The sequence below is a fragment of the Phalacrocorax carbo genome, chromosome 13, assembly GCF_963921805.1.
Source record: "Phalacrocorax carbo chromosome 13, bPhaCar2.1, whole genome shotgun sequence".
Classification (NCBI taxonomy): Eukaryota; Metazoa; Chordata; class Aves; order Suliformes; family Phalacrocoracidae; genus Phalacrocorax; species Phalacrocorax carbo.
Genome location: NC_087525.1, coordinates 1,688,673 through 1,714,333, shown reverse-complemented (window position 1 = coordinate 1,714,333; position 25,661 = coordinate 1,688,673). Strand labels below are relative to the sequence as shown.

The 25,661-nt window shown below is 43.5% G+C and overlaps 1 protein-coding gene across 10 annotated transcripts in view; it reads right to left on the bottom strand.

Annotated features, from left to right (window-relative positions):
• Positions 1–25,661, bottom strand: part of SGMS1 (sphingomyelin synthase 1) — a 97,444-nt gene that overhangs the window by 29,103 nt on the left and 42,680 nt on the right. For 6 of the 10 annotated variants that reach the window (XM_064464557.1, XM_064464558.1, XM_064464556.1 and 3 more), the window contains one exon: positions 6,892–7,199. The exons of 2 other annotated variants lie outside the window; for them this stretch is intronic. The gene's annotated coding sequence lies outside the window, so the exon portion shown is untranslated. Of the gene's footprint in view, positions 1–6,891; positions 7,200–17,550; positions 17,615–25,661 lie in introns of all 10 variants that reach the window. 2 more of the 10 variants (XM_064464555.1, XM_064464563.1) reach the window with 2 other exon arrangements.

Below are 25,661 nucleotides of genomic sequence, written 5' to 3'. Positions count from 1 at the left end.
TCTTTCGTCCCTCCTCTCCCCCACCCTCTGCAGCTTGTTTCAGTCTGGCGTTTCAGCCCCTCCCCAGCCAAGCAGCACACACTCCAGATTAAAGGTCAACAGGCTTAGGAGAAAATGGAGAGGCTGCTAAAACGAGGGCAGTGCGAAACCATCACCCAAACAGAGGGCAGAATATTTTAGATAACTTTGTGCCAGATGGGCAGCAGTGCCTGCAGCCCAATGAGCCCCAGCAGCCTCTTCTTTCCAGGGGTCTTTAAAAGGAGAATCAGTCTGAAAGGATCCCAAGGACTGTAAATAAATTATGGCCCTGTTCATCAATCAGCTCAGGCTGCACTGAAATGAAAGCCACAGCAGGCTCTGTAATCACTCAAAATAAACTCCTCTGACGGGATCGCTCCTGTGCTGATGGCTCAATTATGCCTGGGAAGACCGTTACAGAATATTAAACATTAACAAAAGTCTGAGCCTGTGTTACTTTTCTCCCAGATAAATCTAATTCAGTAACTGATTGCTTTTAGCTTAAGTAACCCTGAATTACTGGATCAATTCTTTTCCCACCTTTCCCTTACAAGTTGCAAAAGCCAGGCCACCACATACAGGCAAAATGTTTGCAAATAGTCCCTTTACTAGACAGTTATATTTTTATATATGTGTGTGTGTTTATACATTTATATTATATTTTTATTACAATTTAAAAACACATACCATTTGGGAGAGGGTTGTTTATGTAAATTTAGTGGCTCAGAAATCAAAACAGGGGCAAACTTTCTTCTGGGTTATGAGGGGGTTAACTCTAGCCTCTTGAGAAGAGCTTCTTCATTTCTTTGAAATCTAGTCCCTAGTAAACAGTTCCACAGATTATGTTTTCCTGAAACTGCAAGGAGAACCATGAAGATGAAGAAACTCTAACACAGCAGAAACTTGCTTTCATTTCTCATTTTGCATTTGCAATATATTATTTGCTTTTCATAGCTTCAATTTTAACAGGACCAGAGATACCCTCGCCATCTGAACCATCTCTCCATTCCCTCTCTGCAACTGTATTAACACAAAATAAAGTTCCTGAGGCTCGCCCAGGTGAGGTCTTTGCTGTTCTAACCTACATACAACATGCGAACACATTGCAGAGGGCTGAACAATGCCAGGATTTCACTGCGGATTTAGGAAGGGTGTGACTAGATTAGAACAGACAAACCAGTGTCCCCAAAGAAAAACACGTGGCTGAGATTAAAAGACAAAACTTCAAAACACAAAAGGCGTTAGAAATAATAAGGAAAAAACCCAGAGAGCTGGGAAGACTAAAAACTGAAATAAAAGTTGCACCAAAACTAACTAGCTGGTGGTCTTCCTACTAAATCCTCCTCATCCTTGATGCTTAATACTCACCAACCCCAAAGCATCAGCTTTCCCAACATAAATAAATTGGATTTAACTGGGTTCAACTTCACGTTTTTAAAAAATTAATAAAGTATAACAGTGTCAACATTCTTAATAGTTAAAAAGCTGCTTGACCACTACAGGGATCTTGTAAATTTGCAAGACAACAGTGTTACGTGTGTCACTGGGACCAATGAATTTTTACTCCTGGTTACGAAAAGCAGCCCAGTAACAAGTGAGAATGCATCCTGAAGCATTCTGAAACTTAACCGAGTAGAACTAGCTGCTTGTCTTCAGGATTCTTGCCCAGAGGCTGAAAGAGTAACTTCAATTCTTAAATTCACTTTTAAAACACAGAATAATTCCGGTTTCATAAATCAAGAGGTAAAATTTGACTCAATCCAAATTCCACCAAGCTCTAGATATGCTTATATCTACAGTCCCTTCAATAAATGCTGTTTGTCTTCAAGTTATTTGCCTAGGGAAAGTGTTACATTACAGGTTTTCTGAACTAAATATTATATAGCTAAACATTATTTAGTTATGTTGAACTAACTGCTGTTTTCCCTCCACGACACCCTGCGCAGTCAATCATTGGTAGAGCACGCTTTTTGGTTTTTAGGATCCATCTCAGATGGATATCCAGGATATCTGAAATGCCCCAGGATATTTCCTTCTTCGTTTGGCACTGAGCAGGATGTTTCACTGGTTATCGATGTGTGGCTGGGTGTGCTACAGCAACAGGAGCTCGTCTGAACCAAGGAGCAGCTTGAAAAATCACACTGTTCAAGACTGACAAAGAGTTAAGAAAAGAGAGCAAACAACAATAAACTCAAGCCCCCAAAACCAAGACAAAAAACCATCAGGAAACAAACTTTTCAGCAAAAAAAAGTAATAGCTTCCTTAACTGGCTTTTGCTCTTGTTTTAGGAAAGGCAAGAGAAAATACATCCAGAAAAATTACAAGGACCAGTGATAACCACAAGGAATAGCGATAAACATCGAGTGAAGAGCTGCTGACGAAACACTGTATTACGAGCACTTCCTAAACACAATGCTTAAAAAGCTTGCCATTTGCAAAGCACACAATATAGTTATCTTGGCTTGTCTGTTGACTACTTTTTCTCCTGACACTTCACATGCTTATTGCAAAATAAAGTCTCTTAGAAGAGTGTAATATTATAACCAAGCAAGACATTCACATTTGGTAAATGAAGATAAGGCCCCAGTATTTTTTGTGTTGTTTTCCAGCTATTCAAACTGTCCCTATAAACTATTAAAACATGTACAATTCAAACAGCAAAGTAAAACTGCTTAATACTTTGCTCTTAATTTGGGTAGACTAACTTGAATTAGCTCAGCCCCAGCTAGAAACAGCAGCATTGCATGTTGTAGCCCTGATTTTAAACCTGAGCTGAGCACGCAGGAGAGCTGATGATACCAATGCAAAGCGTTAGAGCTGCGCTACTGAAGTCAGCTCCAGCCCCTGCGCCCCTGAACTCGAGTTACTTACACCAGCAGAGTTCAAAGAAGCCTTTTCTTGGAAGCACCCCCTCCCTCCTGCCTTGTACCCCCATCCTCCTCTCTTGCGCTTGGGTGACTGCGTGGTGGAAAACCTGCTCTTTTCCTGGTTTTCTGCTGAGGTGGGCAGCCAAACCAGCCGGCTGCACAGTCACACAAGCGTAAGTCCTTCCCCTTTTGGTGGCAGCAGTGAGTTGTCAGAGCAGCTCAGCCTCACAAACTATACCTCAAGTTTCTCAATCTGCCTTTGTATTTTTAACCAGTCATTTCTCCCACCTTCTCTCATGCAGACAGCTGCAGACAGCAGCTGGAGACAACCGAGTGCTCCATCAGGCCAATTTTCCTGGCAAAAAGTCATCCGGAGGCCAGCAGCAAGTGCACAAGGGGCAGCACAGGCACTCTCAAATGCTACCCTGAACCCACAGCTCAAGGCAGCTGAGAGGGAACAGCGTGGTCCTCTTTTTCCCTGTCCACCCATGGCTGTGATGGCTCTTACTGAACATAGAGGGTGGTGACCTGGTTGTCCAAAGGACTGCCAACTTTGTGGCTCACGTAAACCGACTGAGATCCCAATCAGCACCTCTTGTCCCTAAAAACCTCAAATGAGAAAGGCTTAAGCAAAGATTCAGAGCACAGACCTGCTTCTGCGCTTTGCTGCCTGGGCCGGCTCTCCCAGGACAGAGATGGAAAGACCACTACTGCCTTCTGCAAGCCAGCATTACCATCTGATACACACTTGAGAGCTCTTGGTGGGATGTCCCCAGTACAGACATCTTCGACAAACTCACATCTCTCAGAGAAAGGTTTGAACTCATATTCGCCTCCAGGTTTGGATATCTCCCTTTTCAGTCATTTGGTATTAGGTGTAACACAAACACACGGCAAACCCTGAATTGTCTCCTCACATGGTAGAACAGCTTTAAAAAGCTCAGCTTTAAAAAGGTAATGTGCAGCCACCCCATAAAGTCAACCAAGTAAAAAGGGCACTCTCCCGAGAGGAGTTTCGAGCATTTGTTTTGCATTTGCAGGTGGATGGTGCCCAGGGACGCAGACTGTGCAAGGCATGTGGAACAGCATGAAACAGGCTTTGGGGTTTTTTTTTGGTTTGGGTTTTTTTTGTTTGTTTGTTGTTTTTTAAAGTGAGGTCCAGGTTTCTGAGCTGTGCTCTCGCTCTCAAAGGTCTTATTAGGACCTGGCATTTCCAGTGAAAAAAAAAAATTTAAATCTCCTTGTAGGACCAGGCAGGCCTTTGGCATAAGACAGCTGGACTGAAAGCTTGGCACCTAAAACACACACAGCTTGGGGAGGGCAAGGCACAACTGACATTGATTCAGGGAGCTTAAGAGTTTAGCTGGAAGTTTTGAGTCATGCCCTTGGATGTGGGCAACTAGAAGAGCTTAAGCCCTCTAGAGCTAAGCCCTCTCTCTCAGCTGCAAACATCAAAAATAAGGCTACTTTTGCTACCCTCCATATACCCTCCATACATATGCTACGTATTTTCTATACTTCAAGTTACATGCACAAAATAGGCTTATTGCACACGTGATCAATCAAAACTTAAAGGAAACACAGACAGGACTCTACAGGTTTTAAGTATCAAATGTCTCGGACAAAACCATTACTTACATGCCTACAGAAACAAGTCAGGCAAAACAGAAGTCTGGTGTGGATTTAAGCACAGCAAGACTCACAGCAAGTTTTCCCAGCTCAGGCAGATTTAAATTGCAGGATCCCAGGAAACAAAGCTGCTGAGCAAAACAGCCTATCAGGCACAAGCTCATTTAAAATTAAGTTTCATTAATGAGTTACAGTATTTACAGGTAGGTAAATGGCAGAAACCGATGTGATTCAGCAATTGCCACGCTGCTGCTGCAGCCAGGGGAGAAAAGCCCTGTCATGACCCAACAGCCCATATCTACACGCAACACAGGTTCAGAACCTGTTCCCCACTACACACACCAGGAACAGCACAGAAAAGCATGCTGCTCTTATCGGTTTGTGGATAACCACACGCCTTAGTCGCTGTTGTCTGTCAAACTCTTCCTGGCCTCAAGTTACTTCAATGAAGAGCTGAAATACTGATTTCCCCCCACCCAAAGCTGCTTCAAAGGACAAGTTTCTTGCTCACGTGAAATAAAAGCATTACCCAGCATGACAGCAAGGCACGAGCTGATCCCACCAAGCAGCTGGCATGCTGTGTTTTCCCTCTCTGCCTTAGCTGGAGCTGCTCTCTTAGGAAAGTGCTTTATTCTCTGTGCATGGGAAGGAGGTCCTCTCCCATGCTTAATCCACTGGACTACATCACTTTATTAACCAGTACAGAAAGCACGACAGCCACACACACCAACGCACAAAAGAAAGCTCTGCAAGTAACTTTGCTTCTTATCTCCTGCAAAAAGAGAGTTTTGGGGTTAAGAAACATCTTCAGCAGCTTTTACAAGCACTGGGACTGTGTGTTAATGATTTACCTGACGGGGCTGTAAGCAGATATTTGATAAGAGCATGTTTTGTTATGGTCTGCCTTCCTGCCTTCATCCGCATAATCAAATCAACTCACAAATAAGGTAAGCATGGTATTACTTGACAGGACAGGAAGAAATTAATGCTCCTCTAAGCTTGCTTACCCCACCCTGCTTTTAAAAAAAAAATTAATTTTAATTTTTTTAATACATACACACTTATGCACATACATACAAACACAGACTAAAAACCAGTACCTGGAGTAGCTTTTCTGTGTGTATACATAATTGTCTATACACATACATATATGTGTGTGTATATATATTTGTGTAGATATATATTTCATATTTATATATACGCACAAACACAGAGATCATAGAACCGTGAAGGTTGGAAAAGACCCTTAAGATCGAGTCCAACTGCTAACCTATCACTGCCAAGTCCACCACTAAACCATCTCCTCAAGCACCACATGAGCTACTGGAGGCACAGGTTTTTTAGTTTCTTCCCCAAAAGTCGAGTAAGAAAATAATTGTTCAACTCATCACTATAAATCTATTAGAAAGCTTCCAGATTAAAGCATACAGTTCACAGGAATTTTACAAGAGAACAAAAGGCAGCTGTGCCAGAAACGCACAAATAGGATCCCATACTGTAGAAAGACTCAGCTGCATATCTAAGACACAGCTTACAGATAAAGTTCTGTTCCTCTTTCTGAAGTGTTTTCAGCTCACCAAGAGGATTTCTGTGGTTTCCCCATTACTCACCATGTTCCCCCATACACCCAGGGCCACCCTCCTCTACAACTGAAGTATTCACGTTTCTGGGTGCAGGGTGACAACATGACACACCCAGAGCGGCACAGTCGCAAGTCACTGCCTCCTCCCGTGTACAGCTGCTAAAAACCCTCTCATGAAGTCTAATATATTCTTGCTTTTACTGTTTCATAGAAACACACAGTGCGATTGCCCTAGGCATATCTGGCAGCAATTAAGGAGGGGTTTAGGGGTGGGGAGAGGTGCCCAGGATGGCAAAAGGGACAGCGGCATCTCCCTGACTCTTAGTTTGTGCGAGCAAGCGCCTCTGCCACACTGCATAACTGATTACTTTGTACCAGTGTGCTGCAAACAAAACCTCCAAACCTAGAAACCGTGGAGAGGCTCCACCACGCCTCCACAACCGACCATGACAAGTGATGAACCCGTTTGATAGAAACACACCCGACCCTGGACATAATTCAGGGGGACAAGGCAGGGGTACTCACCTGCTGGATAAGTGCTGCCCCAGTTGCTGGCAGCCTGGCTGACTTTTATTTGGACGCAGGGGGATAGCAACAACCAACAAATACGAGACTAACAATAAGCTTGAGTGTTATCTTTAAAAAAAAAAAAAAAATCCCCAAAAGCTATGTTTTAGATCTTATTGTATCCGAGTCCTTATGCTCGCTTCCAAAACACAGCCCCTGGCCCTTCACCAGCAGCTGTACACGCCTTCTAACTAAAACAGGATCATCCAGAGCTGGAGAGCTACTCACTCATGGAAATCAGGCGGTGGATAACAGCAGCCAACTTTTCCTCTTCCCAGCCGCCAGCCAGGCGCGGCGCTTAAGGGAATAGAAGAGGGAGACAGCAGCAAGGCCTCTGCAAGCTGAAACGTTTTACGATCCCTCCACCACTTCGGCAGAGCAATTCCTGGACGCGAGGATCTCACTGGCGGCTCCTTCACAAGCTGAACTTCCTTCAAATTAAAAGTTGCTTTTCAACTTCCTCGCACGGGCAGCGTGGTGGTGGGCTTCGCCAGTGCTCCTCTCCGCTCTGTTCACCAGCCCCGCGCAGGAAGCGCCTGGGAAGGAAGAGCAGGCGAGGTGAACGGGGCGAAGCAGCGAAGGCCGGCCGGCGGCTACTGCCGCCGCTCCCTCCCCAGCCGCGCTGCCGTGCCCCAACGCCCTAACGGTGCGTCAGCAGCGGGCGAGAGGAGGAGACGGCGGAGGAGGGAGGACAGGAGCGCCAGCCCGGCCAGAGGGCTGCAGTTTCCCACAGCTGCTGGTGTAACGCCTTGTGGCAGCTCTAGGTTTTACCGGCAAAATAACAGCTGAAACAGGGGGAAATAAAATTACCGTATAAATTCAAGTCTATTGACTCTTAATGTGTGTGAGTAGCCCAAAGCAAACCCTTGCGTATTACTTTTGAAAGACTCAAGATGTCACTGTGAAGCTGAAAGAGTCAGTGCTGGGAGGAAAGATTCATTTTTTCCAATATACAGGAATATCAGATGTTAAGTCCAACCCTAAAACAAAGCAAAACACCCAACCAACAAAGTCATACTTCACCACACTAAAAACAGAGTGAAACAACAAAACCCCCAACCTTTCAAAGAAGATTTTGGCTACACCCCACTGCTGCCAGCAGCAGCAGAATCCCTGGGTAGGCAGCATCACTGGTCCCCAAGGGCACACATCCAGCCTTTATTCCAAAAGACACCAGGAACTGGAAACGCATGACTGAGGAAAGCTAGCACCTCCTGCACCCAAATATAGGCAGTGGCAAAGATGAGTGGGAAAGGAAGGTACGAAACATCCCTGGTGAGCTGCGTGAGAGGGGGTGGAGGACCTCTACTGGCCACTCACTGCAGGAGAGCAGGGAGGTCCCTGTAATTGAGTACAAAACCACAATACAAAGCAGACTGAAGCCACATGTTGGAAAGACTGAAGGGACAAGCAGCACTGGCAGAGCATTTTCCAGCAGCTTACGTGAGAGCAAGGACTCTATGCAGCCCAGTGGCTGCTGTAAGCAAAAGAGATACTGTCCAGGAATGAAGTCAGAGGCGCATGAAGTGGCCTGTTTCCACTTCACAGATAAAACAGGGGGAGACGCAACTCACCAGCATTAACAAACAGCAGCATCAGGTTTTCTGAACTCCACCCCAGGACAGGAAGCCTGTTGCCAGTAAGACCAAGGAATCTGTAGAGCCCAACTGAATAAATACAGGGTGGAAAAAGTATTTTCAGAAGCCAAACAAAGAAGTCCCTCCATACTAATCTTGTCATACAGAAAATAAGTATTTCTAAGGAGTGGCTGGTTTGGGGTTTTTTAATAGACACACACTCCTGGGCACAGCTCACCAATCCTTGTTCCTAACACATGTAGGCAGCCAGGCATCAAAGGCAACGTGCTCACTATCAGCTCCTCCACAAAGTCCGTAAGCTAAAAAAGTCCACAGGTTTATCACTACCCTTCACATACTGGTGAGGAGAGGGGTGGGGAGAAGGTTTTGATAAGGGACTGAACATCAAGTTGTGTGTCTGCAAGCACCGGTTCAAGGAGAACACAGTGAGCATCTTGTGTCAGTGAGCCCAGCCAATTCCCCTGCCTGTAAATAATTTTAAAAAGTCTTTTGCCTTAAAGATCAACCAAGAAAAGCACTTCGCTTAAATGGTCCAACATGTCCCTTTCTCAAATAGCTTTTTCCCTCATTTAAGAATTAAATAATATATAGGCTAATTCTCCTTTTCCGGCAGATCACCATTAACATGGGAGCTGGCAGACCCTAGCTAAAGTGAACTAATCATCAGATTTCCTTTTTCATAGCTCTTTTAGGAAGGATTTTAACAGTTAAGCTGTACCTCCAGCAGGCTGGAGAGTCAAGTCCAAGTGAGTCCATTTTATTTTAAATCTGAGGAGAGATGAGAAGCGTGGATTAGCCACTAGTGAGCTCCCTAGGCCTTTTTTCCAGCAGTCTATTAGTAATTGAGCTCCATAACACTCAACAGATGCATCTGCCCAACCTTGTCCCACTTGATAGGGCGGATTCTGGAGAACTGGCAATTACTCATTACCTAAAGATTTCTTAGATGTAATTCAATTGGTACCAATTCTGTATATTGCTCCCATTGAGAATATATATGAGGAATCAATGCATTAATTAGAAGATACACTACAGGCCGTGGATTCCTTGTTATGTAGATGATGCTTATGTCTACTTTGGGCCAATACATACCTCATGGGAAGGAGAAGTCACCTGGTGATGATAGAGGCAAACTTAACTCACTTCTGACAATAAATGCATTCATATTTGAGAAAAATGCTTTTATTACTCCAGCAGATCTTATCTATGCAATTTTTCCCCTCAGTGATCCACGACTGTATGGGTTCAGTGACTTCAAGGCATGTAACGAAGCCAGGCCTGTTTTCCCACGAGTGAGGTGGGGCCAGAAGGAGAGGAGACAACAGTTTGACGAGTATTACAGGTAATTAAAAGAGAGCTTTGGGAACACCTTTTCAACATGTTTAATCATTAAGCATTTAAATATTGCATGTGTCCAGACAGATACAACTTAATACCCTGTAAAGCCCTAAACAAATAGAAAGAAACATGCTTAAGGAACTTTTAAAAAGTACTTGCAAAGGGTTGGTTTTTCCCCTCCTACACACTTCAGCCAGGACATATTTAGCCTAAGGGCTAAAACGGAGGAAAGCCTGAACTGATGACATCATTTTCTTTCTATAGGACTGAACACCTGGGAGTACTGCTCTCAGTTAAGTGGCTGTTGCTTTGCTTATCTCCACCTTCCCACATCGTGCTTCAATATGATGATGATCACCACCATAAAAATGCCTGAAGAGAGACGGACACTGAGTGTTGACCTGTTTGCTTCTTTCCTGATCAGGACATGAGCTATGTAACAACAGTAGATTTGAGATTGACTGCTGGCACTTAAGAGAAACAGCTACTACTAAACTTCAGCGCTAACGTTTCTTGGTAATTCAAGCATCCCATGCACTGGCAAGAGAGCATCTTTCCAAAAGCCTTCCTTGCCTTGACAACTTAAATCTGCCAAAACACCAAAAAATTCAGAGTAAACAGATTAGATTGAGTCACCTTTTCCCTTGCCCATCAGTAAAGAAACTATATATCAGATGAAATCCAGCAGAGGAGGTAGGAAGTAAAGTCTAGTGTAAGTAAAAAAACCCCTCCTCTTTCACACCACCAAGCAAACTCAACCCCGAGGCCTAAGCACTGCAACCGAGGTAAAGAAAAACAGCAATGACGCTACTTCCAACTGAACTGTGGGCATGCCCGAAAAACAAAAAGCATAAAGATGTAAAAATACTTTGGTGTAAAAAGAAGAAGGAGGCCTGAGCAGAGATAAGAAGATATAAATAAAGATTAAAAGCAACGGATACACAAAGAGTAGCTTTACCTTCTCTCATCTCTGGAGTCTCACAAAATAGGCAACGAGTTTTAAAGCGATGCATTTCTCTCCCCTTAAGTTAGTAATCAGCTTTCCTTCCAATGCAAGGATTTAGTGGAAGAACTACACACTTGCTTTTTCAGGAAGTGTTTTTACAGGACCCAGCAGGGAGGCACGTGGCTTGCTGGCTACCAAGGACCACTACCAGTGCAGAAGCAGCTATGAGTTCAAAGACTGATAACTGATTTCTAGGTTCAACACCTACCAGAGAGGATATGTTCATGTTGCTTCACATAAGCAATGTAAATCCATACAACCACCACACATCCCAAAAACCTTTTAAGAATAATTTTTTTTGTCTTTTTGTCTTTTTTTGCCTTCAAGTACCCTGAATCTGGTCACTGATATAGCAGAAAAAAATGTGCTAAAGGAGCGTTAAAAAGCTACACTGACCTCCGTTTGCTTCAAAACACTTTAAAACACCCTGTTCAACAACAGCTTGAAGACAAGTTTTTTTTAAATTATTTAACATATATAGCCCATTCTCTTCAGAGCAAAGCTATTTGATCTTACTACAATGTAACCACCTGCTCATTTGAAAGGAAGCATTAGCTATTGCACTGAGTCACGGTTTGCTATAAGCATCAAACCCTCTACTTAGCATTTAGTATCACCATATGCCGAACAACCCAGGTCACTCTACAATTGCTGCTTATTACTCTTCACCCCACAAAACAAGTGACCTAGTTTATAGCAAACTCACTGTGCAATCTGTAACGCAGCACTCTCCAGAGATGCTGTGAACGTACCAGATCCTGTTGCTTGTTATTTATACCAAGCTTATTATTTTTCCAGCTCCAAGCTGGTTCGTTGTTGGGTTTTTTTAACCATTTTTCTTGAGCTGAAATGCCTTTGTAAAGAAAACACAAAATTGAGGACATTGCTAAGTTCTGAACAGCTTTGGCAGAGACCTTTCAGCACATCTGCTTTATGATCCAGAAATTAAGTACTTTTTATTAAAGATGCAAAAATACTCACTCCTAAAACAAAACTGTTCTGGCCGTCACTGCTCCACCCTGTCTTCTGAGGGTTTTCAAACAGCAAAGGGGTATATTCCTGTTTGATATAACAAGATTTTGAACAGGCCAGTAGCAAAAAAAAACAAACCGTGGCAGTGGATACCCCCCAATCTATCATCTTTCCTATTAAGAAATAACCTGAAACTTTACTATTACATATAGTAATAATAATATTTATTATTACTACATCTCTATTACAGCATTAACAGCCATTGCAACTTCCTATGAGCAAGGTTGCTAGGAACAGACAGTTGCTTTCAAAACTGAAAAATGCCATTAAATTTTCCTTAATGGGGTTCTGATATATACTAGAAACATTAGAAGGTTGGCTAAAATCCACGAAGTATTTATTTAAAAAGCTTCTAGAGATGCCAGGTTAAGTGTTTAGGTGTAACCAACACAAAGGGTGGTTCTGGATTACTGATGTACTCATCAGTTCCAGCAATTAAGTTTCCAGAGAGGAATGCTGTGTCATACAACATGTGACTCAGAGTAATGTCTGGAGGAAACAACACTTCTCTTTCTTTTCCTATAAAAAGCTCAACCTGCTTTTAAGTTGAACCAAGTTACCTGGAAAAAAAAAACCCACCAAACCAAATCTTTCCTGCAACAAAGGAGCTAATTTCAGCATCTTTTGCTTGAGCACGTGTGCAAGAACAGAAGTGTATTTTAAATCACTTGCAAAGAGGATGATCACACAACCTGACAGCAAACCAGTGGCTTCTGGAAACTCAGCTGAAAACAGCCCCTGCTCCTCCTTCAGAAGCGAACTAAGAAATATTTTGTGGTGGTGTATTTGAACACCTGGTGTACTTTGACCTTGCATCAGTTTTGCAGCCTCCCAAAGCTTTGGCTGGCTGACCTGCTCCTGGGCAGCTCTCAGTTCATTCCCCTTCTGCGTCCGACCACAGTCACAAGACCCCACCATGTTGCAACAGCTCTGAGGGACGATCACACACACACACACGTGTGTGTCCCTGTGCACTCGTCATGACTGAAAGGTGTAAAAAGGACGACAGAAACACCAGTGGGATCCCCACGCGTTCTGGAGGTCCGCCAGGACACAGGAGCTCTTGCTGCCAACAAAGCAAGCCTCCACACCATGTAGACATGTAGACATGGCACTCTGGGACATGGTTTAAGAGGCCTGGGGGTTTGGGGTAATGGTTGTACTCAATCTTAGAGGTCTTTTCCAACCTTAATGACTCTACGATTCTATGATTGCTCTGCTGAGTCTAATGCTCAGCACCTCTCTAGAGGTGAGAGCAGAGAAAAACAAGGTGGCACACTGTGCTACTGTAATTCACTTTCATATGGGAGATGTGCAATCAGACACCCAGTTCGAAGCAAGTGTTTAATACAACTGCAGTCACATTTTAACCTAGAGGAGTGAAGCACTCCATAGAAGAGAAAAATAGAAACAAGACACTCTTTTCAAACTCACTGACTCAACCAGAAGGACATTTTTCACACGGCAGGGCGTTTTCACACATGACTGAATCCCACATCCAGCTATAGTGCTCCCAGCTCATGAAGAGCCACTCCTATTTTCTTATCCACTTATTTTTACTTCCGAGAAGTCTCATTACTCAGGTGTGTCAAAACCTCCCAGCTAAAGAAGTCACCACCTAAGAATGTCAATTTGGTTTTATTTCTTCCAAACCCAAAATTTCAACCCAAAGGCCTCTGTTTACAGGCAACAGATTGTTTCCTTAAGAAATACTGTAATGGGACACAGACTGGTAGTACCATTGATTTTTTCCATCAAACAGTTAATTCCTTTGTTGTTTGCCCCATATCTTGCTACAATGCTGCTTGTTTTCTATACCAGTAGTTTGGCACGTATCAGGTACTCTGGCTTCTTTAAAGCCTTTGACAGATCAAGTTGGCCTGCATGGTAGTCCTTAGAAAGAATCTGAGCTACTGTTTACTAAATACCACCTGCTGCTATCATCAAGAAACTTCTAGGAAAATACCCTCAATTTTTTTAAGTATGGCTGGCTGGATATAGCAAGTCACTCATTCATTATGTATAAAGGGACCCAAAATGTCGATACTTGGGCTTACGCAGAGCACTGCAAGGCAAATGCTTTTTCTTTCAGAAAAAAAGAGCTTATACCAAATTCACATTTCAATAACATGCGGTACCACCTGCTTGTAGGCCTGCTCAGCGATCCCTCTGTTAAAACAGTGAGGCTTAAAATTGTACTAACGCTGATCTCTATGCCAAGGAGGGGCAGAGACATGAGAGTCTTGGCTATTTCCTCCATTTCCTCTATTCTTCAGCAGCAGCACTGCACCCTTCTGCAAACACCAACTTCATGCTCTGCTGATGCTATCTCTTGCCCTTCAAAGGAGTTTCTTATTAATCTGAAAGACCAACACTTCAGTACAAGCAAAATTAGCATCTTAAAAAACAATTAAAAACCCCTAAACAAAACAAAAAACCAAAAGCAAAGCCAACAAACCCCCCTCCCCCAAGCGAGCATTAATACATTATCTCTTTCCTGCTAGAAGTCAACACCAGGGCCCCTGGGGATGGAAGGGGCTTTTTCCTGTTAAAGATAAATTTACCCAGTCTCCACTTCCTGAGTATTTGTTTGCACACCATAGAGTCACACAGAATACAAACCACAGAGAAATCCAGCTCCTTCATTTGCAATATATTTTTGTGGCACCTCAGTGGGACAGTTAACTACCTCGAACACATGACCCACACCTGCTGTTCATGCAGTGCGTGTCTTCTCTCTCATACCCAGGTAGCAGACCCAGAATGACATTTACCCAACTCAAAGACTCTGAAGACGAAACCCAAGTCAATTATCAATTAATCACTGCCTCCAGCTCCCTTTTTTCCCTACATAACTGCAAGTAAATATTCACAGGTTAAACGGCACTGACGCAGACATACCCACCTATCCAATGCCTTAACTCATTAATAAGCATGACGTAGATTAATACTGCAAATAAGGGCTTCAAATATCCATTTCCTCCATCCCAAGGGCAAAGGGAACAATGCAACAAAAGTGATAAGGAGCTATTTGTGAGGACTGCAGGGTGTTGTAATCCCAGCATCCTGTGTTGGCACAGCCAGTGTTATCACCGCGTTACACACAGATGAGCCATGCAATTCCATCATCACAACATACATCCTTTCCTTGTGACTTCCTCCACACGGCAAGTGCCACGAGTTTACCTGGGTTCAAAGGGTGACCAGATGAATTCAGAGCAGTGAAGATGAAATGACGCTCAGGAAGCCTGAGCCATTAATCACTAAAGGCTCAAAGAGGTTACTGAGGAAATGTGTTTAAAAGCCCCTTTACACTCCTCCCAAAAAAGGGGGGAACATACAGCAATGCCACCACAGGCGTGTGTTGGTTTTGGTATAACTCAAAATCTAATTTTACTTATACATCTACCAATGATCAAAGTGTGATAAAAATGTTCCCAGTCCCTATTTTCAGGTGCTGACCTGTTAGACTTCGTATTTATAACCTTGACCACTGTGATGCATATGAGAAGCGAGAGGAAGGATGAAGACCTAAGTGCTTGCTGCTTAGCACAAGCTTTGTGCTCCAGGCCCAGGAGGCTTGTCTGTCCCACAAGCCAAGAGTTTAATACTTCCTGAGGGAAGCACCTCCTGTGCTGCAGAAGAAAAGGGTATGATCACAGGATGCAAAATAAGCCAAGGTATAAACATGGAAAATATTAGAGATTCTGTTACATCAACAATTAGGAAACACCAGCACTACCTTCTACTTCAGTCTGCTTGTTTAAAGATGGGACCTTTGATTCACTTATGGGTTTTCCCTTTGGTGCTGCACACACTTACAGACTGGGCAGTAGTTTTCTGTAGTCCAATTTATTCCTATAGGAAGTACAAGCATCAGTTCTGTGTAAGCACTGAAAGTGGCAGCCTGGTCCTTCCACTAGGACAATTAAAACTCTCTTCCTAGCACACATCTCCCCAAAAATTCAGCATTTACTGAAATCCCAATTCATGATATTTCTTACACGTACACTTCCCTACAAGCACCTGAATTTGTGTTGTTGACTACAATGTCGAGAACTAACTTTAACAGGAACCCAGAGAAGTTCATCCTGCCCCCACTGAAGCCAAGTCGCAGCAGCTTTGACCACAAATGGCATTGTGCACCCCAGGCAGAAGCTGAAGCCTCTGTTTTCTGGCACATTTTGAGTTCTGCTTAAGTGTAGCATCCATCCACATCAGATAAGACTCCATGTGTATCAATTTCTAAATTTCTTAGCAAGTAATGTATTTTAGAAGGATGAATGTGCGTAGATTTGATTTGCAACTAAGTAGCAGGTTTCGTTTCAACTCACTTCCTATTGATACAGTTAATTTTAATGACCAAGGGTATGTCTACGGCCTAAATATAGCCTTTCTAGAGAAACTACTAGGAGCTCTCTCAATACTAAAAAACACTCAGTATATTTACACTGCAAATATACTATGCTGTAGCACACACAGAGCAGTAATTACTAAATCAAGCCACGGCCAAATATCTTTCCTCTGGCATGCATCAAATACACTTTAGCTGGTGCATACCACATTCACACTTGAATTTCTGTTCTTGACACCAGCCACAAAAAAAGACTACATAGATCTTTCCAAAACCCACACAGGAAGCCATCACGCCATTCTGAACTCGGTATTGATCCTGGAAGTCCCTGTATGATCAAAGAACAGACAAGTGGAATCCGTCTGCATGATACCCCTGCTCTCAGTTACTGGTGGTGGATTATCCAAAGCCAGAAATAACTGGAGCTGTTTCTGCGTGAGCTGGGTGGGACAGACGCTGTAGACAACACCATCCTTCCTGTCCTCTCAGAAACTTGAGTCAAAGGAACTGCCCATTTCTTTTAAAAGATCAGTCTTAACTACTCCCAAAGGATGACATTATTTGGATATTATTGTGCTGCGGGCTATGATATCTTAAGAGTAAGAAGAGATTAGTTTCTTCCCTACCCACATCAAAGAGGACCAATCCAGAACAGTATTTCCACAGACCTCCCGTTGACCGTTAAACTTTGTATTTGGCAAAAATCACTGTCTGAGCTTTTACCCCTGCAATTACACTTCACAAAAATGCAGTCTGTAAGGAGTTTAAAATATCTAACAGGGAGAACAAAAAGGTAAAGGTAAATACTTGAGCCTTCTAAAGAGGTGGACTTGCCCTGTTCATTTACACAGTACTATTAGATTTACTTGGTGATTGGCATTTCTGCAAAAAAAATACAGTGCTCAAGCATGCTCAGCTTCACAGTGTGCGTTTACGAAACCGCAAGCCTTGAAGCATTATTTTCTGTGTCTTCTCCAGCTCACAAACAGCAAAAAGCAGGAAATGTAGCTTCAGACCTCAGGAAACCTGAACTTAAACCAAAAGTAAAACAGCCTCATTTTGCAGACTACCCTACCAGCACAATACAGACAATTCAGTCTACACCTTTTCAGCATTTTCATCCAAATTTGTTATTTTAGATTTCAACTGAGCGCAATAAAAATGGAATAGTCTTGGAAAGTTTTTGAGAAGCCACAGCTCTTAATTGTTTAGAAAGTGCGATAACAGTATTTGGTGGGGAGAGAAGAAAAGCCCCTCTGTATCACCTATGCAAATTGCTGCCATTTTAAGTTTGCTGAAGCAGTTCTCAAATGGATGAGCGGGGGGACAAGCAATCCCCCAGTGCTGATGCTGTGCATGCATTAATAAGGAACCACTTGCTGCATTAATAAGGAACCACTGTCCTCAGACCTAAAGGCTTTAATCAACTTGTTTCACAGATCCTTTCTAAACTACTGCCCCAATGTTTAACACCTCTGCCCCCAATACAATCCCATAATTAAAAGTTCATGTGGGGGTGTTTGTTACTGGGTTAGTTAAACAAAAAAAAGGCCATCTACCTTCACAGGCTTCCCATCTTTCCCAGGTAATAATCTTCTATCACTCTTCAGGCCACCCTTCTCCCTAAGAGGACAAGAAAGGAACACTTTACCTCGCACGTTCGGTTTCTGTTTTGCTTTGGAAGAAAACTCTCCATCTAAGCCAACACTCCTCCAACGTCACAGGAGATATATATACATATAGATATAGAGATATATATTTATATAGACACACACCAGAGGAGAAGGAGAAATACAGCCCTTCTGTAGACATTCAGTTACATTAGGAAAGACAAGTAGGGGAAGATAAAACTACATGTACAATGTTGACTCAGACACTAGAGCCAGGTTGAACAATCCAAGATAAATACTGCATCCATCCAACAACAGGGAGTTTCCTCATATATTCCTGGCTTTTGCCAGAAGACGTGCTGTTTCTACTTGGGAAAGACTGCCATCCTGGCAGTTCACACACATTTTTGCATGTCCAGCTAAGCTTCAGGAAAGCCACCTCACTCACACACCTGAAGGCCTGTATGCAGATAAGGAAGTGCCTGCAGGGTGTCATGGGCAAAGCTGGCATACAATTTCTGGGAACTCAACACCCTTGGGTGCCTCTCTGTGGTGCCCCTGCACCACTACACACAGCATGGGGAACAGGCGGGAGGTCTGACTGCACTTGCAGGGCTGCATTAGGGGGAGTGTGGCCAGCAGGCTGAGGGAGGTGATCCTTCCCCTCTGCTTAGTACTGGTGAAACTACCCCTGGAGCGCTGGATCCAGTTCTGGGCTCCTCAGTGCAAGAGAGACATGGACATACTGGACAGAGTCCGGCAAATGTCCACTAAGATGACTAAGGGACTGGAGGAAAGGGTGAGAGAGCTGGGACTATTCAACTGGGAGAAGAGAAGGCTCGTGGGGTTTTAATCAATGTATAGAAATGCCTCTTTTACTCTGAGGGGGGTTGAACACTGCACCAGGTTGCCCAGAGAGGTCTGGAGCCTCCATCCTTGGAGATACTTAAAACCCAACTGGACATGGTCCTAGGAAACCAGCTCTGTGCTAGGAAACCTCCCTGTGCGGGTGCCAGAGCAGGGGCACAGGCTGCCCAGAGAGGCTGTGGGGTCCCTTCCCTGGAGACATTCACACCCTGCCTGGACGCGGCCCTGTGCCCCTGCTCTGGGGGTGCCTGCTCCAGCAGGGGTGGGACAGGGTGAGCTCCAGAGGGCCCTTCCAGCCCCTGCCATTCTGCAGTTCTGTGATCACACACCAGCTCAGCAGGAGACAACTAACATGCCATACCTCACTCTTGAGGTTGAGATTCAGTTTCCAGTGTTGCTAGCTTGTCTTTGCTATGGTTTGACTCAAACACTGCTTTCTCAGTGTGACACAAGGGTCAAAGACTGGGAACATTAACAGACCAGTCAGGAGGTTTTGCATCAGACTGCAGTCTATCATCAGATTCCTTAAATCTCTCTTACAGTCTCCATCTCCCTCAAGTTTTGCTATCCCTGTCTTTTTTTTTTTTTTCCCTTTAACATCACCTTTTTGATGAATTCTTTATAGAAAAACCCCTCAGCTCCACAAGTGCATCACCTCTGAAAACCAGAGGATGATTCTCCTCTTTTATAACAAAGCAAGAAGAGTCACGTGTGGATACCCTCTAGGTTTACCATGTAAAATCTTCACTGACTTGGCAGATATCTACTTCTTGCTGGTATAAAAGAAGTCCTAAAGATTTTTGGTTTAAGGCCAAGAGATAAATTAAAGTTGTAATTTCTTTAAATCTCCAACATTCCCTGTTCCCACAGCTGGAGGTAGGCTAGCAAAAAGAGGCCAGTGCAGGTCATCAGTAACAGACAAGTACAAAGCTGATCCTATCTACTAAGATTTCGCCCTCTTCAGGAACAGGGAAGTCTCCACAGGGAATTCAGATTTTTATACAAAAGCTCAAGGTAAAACATGTTTCTATCCCACCGTTAGCGCATTTGTCTTGACTGGTTCTAGTTTAGCACACCTCCTCCTCCTTTTCCGCTCTTTGCAAATAGAGCAAGTACACTGGGGGCAGAGCAGGGAGGAGAGCGCAGCTAAGATGTACCGTGACAGCTGTCACATTTGTGGCCACAGCATTTGCAGCAAAAAAAGAAAACACTACGATTTTTAAACTGACTTGCTGCACGTGTATGGTCACAGGGAATTTAAGGCCATCCACAATTCTGGCTTCTTGCCATGCATATTCTTCAGCGTTAGCCTCGTGTCCAGTGCTGAGACCCACAGAGTGTCACATGTCTTCTGGGGTTAGCTAGTCCAGCCCCTGCTCCAAGGTGGGCTAGCTCTGAAGCTAGGTCCAAGGTACATTTTCTGGCAGGGTCTGTTGCTCTAAGCAATACCACATTTCATACTGGAGCTAGGGAAGGTTTTTAGGGACTCTTCCATTTGTAGCTGCCAAGCTAGATTTTAGTACAGTGCAACAGATGCACAAAGAGACAGCCCTGAAACTACATAAATTCACTGCACTGATCTCCTAGTCTTAATGAGGCCTCAGATTCTCAGCTCTCCTAAAGTTTTGTCTTTAAAAATCCCACAGCTGTGAACATGAAAATTAGACCAGCATCTCAAAACATCAAAGCAACTCATCCTAGTGAGGCTAAGGGGTCAGTTTCTTTATACTTGCAGCACTCTTAGCATGCAAGAAACCCCATTTATACAGTCCTCCTCTCTTGGGCAGTATAAGCTACTGTTTCATACTGAATTAAAACCAATAAAGCAGAACTAACTAAACACAGAAATAACTACAGAATCCTCTCCAGACTTGCAAGGAAAAAGAGAGGCTGCTAATTACAGCCTAACTCATCTCCTCACTGCCATAAAAGCATTAGCAACTCTGCTTTTATAATGTGCAGTGGCACTGGCATTTAGTTAAATCAGGGGTTTTGGTTCTCAAACCAGGGTAGCACCCCCAAACTCCATTTCCCTTGCCAAAGAGCGAAGACAGGTTGTCCTCCATAATCAGACCACTCTTGGTTACTCCCAGTCAATTAACCTGCTGCTTAATCTCGCTGTTAGTGGTCACCACCACTAGGAAGCCATCCAATTAATCTGCAGGCAATGGGGAGAAGCCTCAGAGAGGGACTGCTATTTATATATAATACTGCCATGAGCTGCTTTCATGAACAGAAGCATGTTTTCTTGCCTGAAGGCTGGTAACACCAAGCTCTACATTTGTGTTTCATCTTTTTGATACTCTTTGCACTCTATTTAGGTAAAGAGTAGCTCATATTAATTCTAAGGACTACCATGCAGGAGGTTGCAGGGCTACTTACTGATTAATGCAACACTTGGGTCCAGCCAGAAAGGTTTTGTACCTGCTAACCTGCTTACAAAGCCAGGTGCCTTCCACAGTAATAGAGCGGCTCCTCTATGAGCATCACATTAAGCCCTGAGACACCAGAAGACTGCATCTAGCATTCAGACACAGCAGTTGCTCTGCAAAACAAACAGGAGATACTGGGATGTCCAGCACATTACCGGTTTGTTAGATCCACCCATTGAAGCAGCCTATGCTGTTGCTGGTACCAGAATAACAAACATTTTGCTGAAGTTTCAGTGGTATCATGGGTGGCACCCCCAAACTCCATTTCCCCTGAGGAAAAAAACCAAAGACATAGGTGCACACGCACACACATACTGAGAGCTATATATGGAAACAGTATTAGCAGTCAAGAGGGAGACAGGAGTCCATCCTGCCCCAAAGATGCAGATATGCAATATCCAGGCTCCAGCTGAAGCAGCTACATCCTGTCCCCTGACATGTATTTTCTGAGTGGTCCCAATTCAGAAAAGTGTATGTTCATGCACAGGGAACCTCCTTATACCAGCACTGAGTGCACAAATGATGAACATAAAACCAACATAGCATAGCCAGCCTTTTCATTGTAAACCCACCCAACAGGAACCTTGCTATAGTTTTGGATCATTCACCTACTGACAAAAATAACTGCGTTACTTCCTTAGATAGTCATGCTGTCCTGTTGCATGGTGTAAGACAGACAGTAGCTTTTTCTCCTGGGTAAGAAAGGCTACGGGACTTTCTGTGATCAATGATGTTATAAACTCGAGAAGATTTTGGCAGAAGAGACCTACATTATTTATTGATTGCTTGCAATATCAAGATATTCACCATAAGCCTCTGTAAGTCACTGCACTGCTTAGTTGCTCTCACTGTTAATACAGCAGAAGACCATATTTGCCACATGACTAAGTAAAGGAAAATTCAAGTTTCCACAGCCATCATGCACCTCTAAAATAAAACAGTAAAAAAGTGTAAAAACCTAACAAGATGTACTGTGCTCCCCGGTACCATGTGGAGAAGCTGTGCTTACCTGGTTTGTCGCCAGCATCCAAAAATGGACTACAGCTTTCCACGGCTTTCAGTGCTAAATGAAGGCTGACTGCAGAAAATTCACTGGTAAATGTTTATTAGTGGTTGCCATTCTAATTTTAACCTCTGCACGTTTTTAGAACCAACAAAAAAAGACCAAAACTCAAGAGACCAAATAATCCTTGAACAGATTCTCTCGTGCCTGGGCTATTTCAAAAGTAATTCTGAGTTTCAGGGGTTTTTATGTTGTGTTTTTTTTGTTTAGTTTGGTTTTGTGTATTGTTTTGGGTTTTTGTTTTGTTTTTTAAATCACTTTTTAACTACTTGTACTGGAAGCATTAAATTACACCACAATGTCTGACCACATTGTGCAAGAAAGGAAGGAGACATGGATTCCCATGGGAAATAACAGTTTCTAATACAAATACTTCACCAGTATTATAATCCACACTGAGGAGCAGAAACCCCTATTTCTTTGCCTTTCCATGTTGAACGCTGTGGGACTCTAGGAATACAGGGGAATACCCCACACCAGTACACTTGGTATAACTTTTCAGAGTAAATATCTCCAAGCTGATGCAGGCTCTGTCAGTCCCTGCAGAGATGTTTCATCCATCCAAGCTCTCCAGAAGTGTTCAAAAAGCTTTTCCTCAAGCCTTAATTGCATCTTCATGCATCAAAACCAGATACAAAATTGTGGTTGAACAATAATTTTCCTGTCCAGGCCCCTCCTTCCACTTCAACCAGCAGAACAGACCATAAAACTGCAACTGCCCAAGCCCTACTCTGTGCAGACCAGACTGGCCAATGTTCATAGCACCAGCTTCAGGACAGACTTTCTGTGTAGCTGGCATTACCTGCAGATGCCCCTCACGGTGGTATGTGAGGTCTTACCATGGACTAGAACTAGTCCAAGATCTCCAGGAAGAAGCACAGATGCTGGAAAAGATGTACGTCTACTGGATGGCAGACTGGATGGTGCTCTTTATTTTCCTCCCCACAAAGGTAATTCCTTAGGTGCAACACAGACATCCCAGGCATGGGTTTTGGATAGTTATGAGGCCAATGGGAGAAAAAAAAACCCTACAACCCAAAAAAATACCTAAAAAACCAAAACCACACAAAATTGGACAGTCCCTGGGGCAAGCAGCTGCCTGCAAGGATACATCTCACTTGTGTATAGTACCCTGCTGTTGCCAAAAGGCTTTCCCCAGTAATTCTGACCACATCAGCATTTACCTTTATCCCTTGGCCAATTGTGTCCAAACAAAAAAAGCAGTGAGAAGCAATATTCTTGGGTCTCACAACTCTGGCATTCTTAGCCATACTATAGCCTACAGTCTCCCTTTCTTCCGAATTATCATCAGTCCAAGTAACACATCCTTATTTTGGCTTTCCTCTCCACCCCTACAAGCTCACCACAGACTGATGGGAGTCCCATAAGCTGAATGATGCTTCTTTCTATACCTTCTGAAGTCAGACTTTTCAGTTTTGAGCCAGATATGCTGCCTGTTATATCAGCTGCTACTTGTTTTGTTCTACCTGCTACGTGAACAGGTAAAATTCCTTGTAAAATAAAAGCTAAATTCCCCTATTGCAAGTCTTCAGGGTGCACGTGAAGGCAAAGTGATGGCAGATGATGCCCATGTGAGGACTTGCTTTTCCACTTAACCTACAGCTCAGAAAAAGGCTTGTTCTCTGGAAAAATCATCCCTGCCTGTCTGGGTCCAAAGAAGTCCTCTCCTTGACTCAATACTCCAAAAGGTGATGGGCAGCCCTCTGCCTTTCTAATCTAGGTGCCCTACACCATCCCCTCCCTGGCTACCTTCAAGGTGTTGAACAGTGCACAAGGAGAGTATAAGAAGCATGGGAGCTTACAGATCCCTGTGGGATCTTTACACAGCCATTTTATAGCTAGACTCGAACTCAGAGACACCAGACATACTCAGAGGCAGATCTACAGGACCACACAATAGGATACAGTGGTACCCATGACTTGGACATCTCGAAACCCAAGGGCACCGCATACTATTCCCGATTTCGCAGCTGCTCCCAGCACCCACAGTGACACTACCCTAGGGAACCACCCCACAAGATGCTAATGCTGACAGAGCTGACCCCTCTGCTCTGGGCGTTTCCTGCTGACAGTATTTCCTAAACAAGGGAGGAGACCATGGCAATTCTCCCCAGAAAGAGAATGTTAGCATAGGCTAAGCGCAGCACCTAAAGACCTCATTTCCCATCTGTGCTGGCGTAAGACCTTGTCTTCCCTGTGTGTCAGAGCTGCAGTTTGGTCACTGAGGACAAAACTTGTTTTGTTTTGAGGGTTTCTTCCCTCCCCTATTTAAAAAAAAAAAAAAACAAACATACAAACCCATAGCTCCAAAAATAAAAAGCTACAGCAGACAGACGTTCACAACACAGCAAAAACTTAAGTACATCATCAATACAAAAGCACTTTCTCACATAGTGATTCAAAACCTGTACAGTACCAATGAAGTGCAATAATAAAATCTGTAAACGAGCCTATATTGTTCGACATGATGCCAGTTATAAGTTACCTACATGGCAAGTTACAGCTATTTGGGGGGGGGGAAGTGCCACCTGCTCACAACATTTCAAATTTAAGTGAGAAACTGCATCTAAGGTCCCTGTATTAACAGAATTTGCCACACAGTAGTCCTCTTCTCCCCAGCTCCAACTTTTCTGACTATTGCTGCAACCTCCGGTTTCCTCAGGTGAGCACCTTGTATCCACACACTTTTTACCAGTGGCATATCAGTATATTGCATAGGGCAATATAGGGGAAATATCTTATTGTTTACCATTTTCAAGACAGACTAAGAGTGAGCAGTTTCGCATGTAAAAGCAATCACAGGCTGATTAGTGTAAGCAGCAGGAAATGCTGGACGTGAAAGGCACAGACGAGTTGGGGAAAAGAACAACCTTGACTTGCAAGGTAGCTGATGGTTTTTAATCTTATCTGGATGAAGGTATAATCCAATTACCTTACCTACTTATTAAATATTCCACGCTTACTTAAAATTATTAAAATGGCAAACAGCTGGTTACAGGGTAGCTGTTCTCTGACATCAAACCTACGTCCACACAAATATTCCCATCTTCAAAGGATATTAACCCACCTGCCTCTGAATGTAGGTACGATTTTCTATCCTCAGAGGCAAACTTGCTATTATTTGTTTTAATAATATTTAGTTGTGGACTTTAAACTCCTAACCTTTCTTTTGACACTTGCTTTTGTTTTCCAACAGTCACCGGCTGCATACAGTTCATACTATTTACATTACAGCAGCTTCGCACATCACACTTGTATTACCACTGCTCTTTTTCTTCAGCACACCGCAAGCTCAGATCTTTTCCTTTGGCACAATTCCTTCTCCTCTACAGCCACGAAAGCCTGGCCTGTTTGGGAAGGGTTCCTGATCTCTCTCTGCTTCCAACTAGCAATTGCAAGGTCAACAAGAGCACAAAACCACACCAAAAAGCAGAGAGACTGTTTTTTGGTGCTGACTGGGCTAAAAATCTACCACCAGCAGGTTCTACTGAACGCACCCTTAATTTTAGCTTTTTTGTTAGAAGTGTTTTGTAAGCGGAGGAGTTTGCTCAGCAGATATGCTCATAGACATGCACAAAAGCTCTCTCAAAATAAAATAGTTCTCGCACACACTGTCATCCTCAGAAAGGTACAGCGTTTCTTTATACTGTTAAGTCAAAGCTACTGCAATCAGTAAC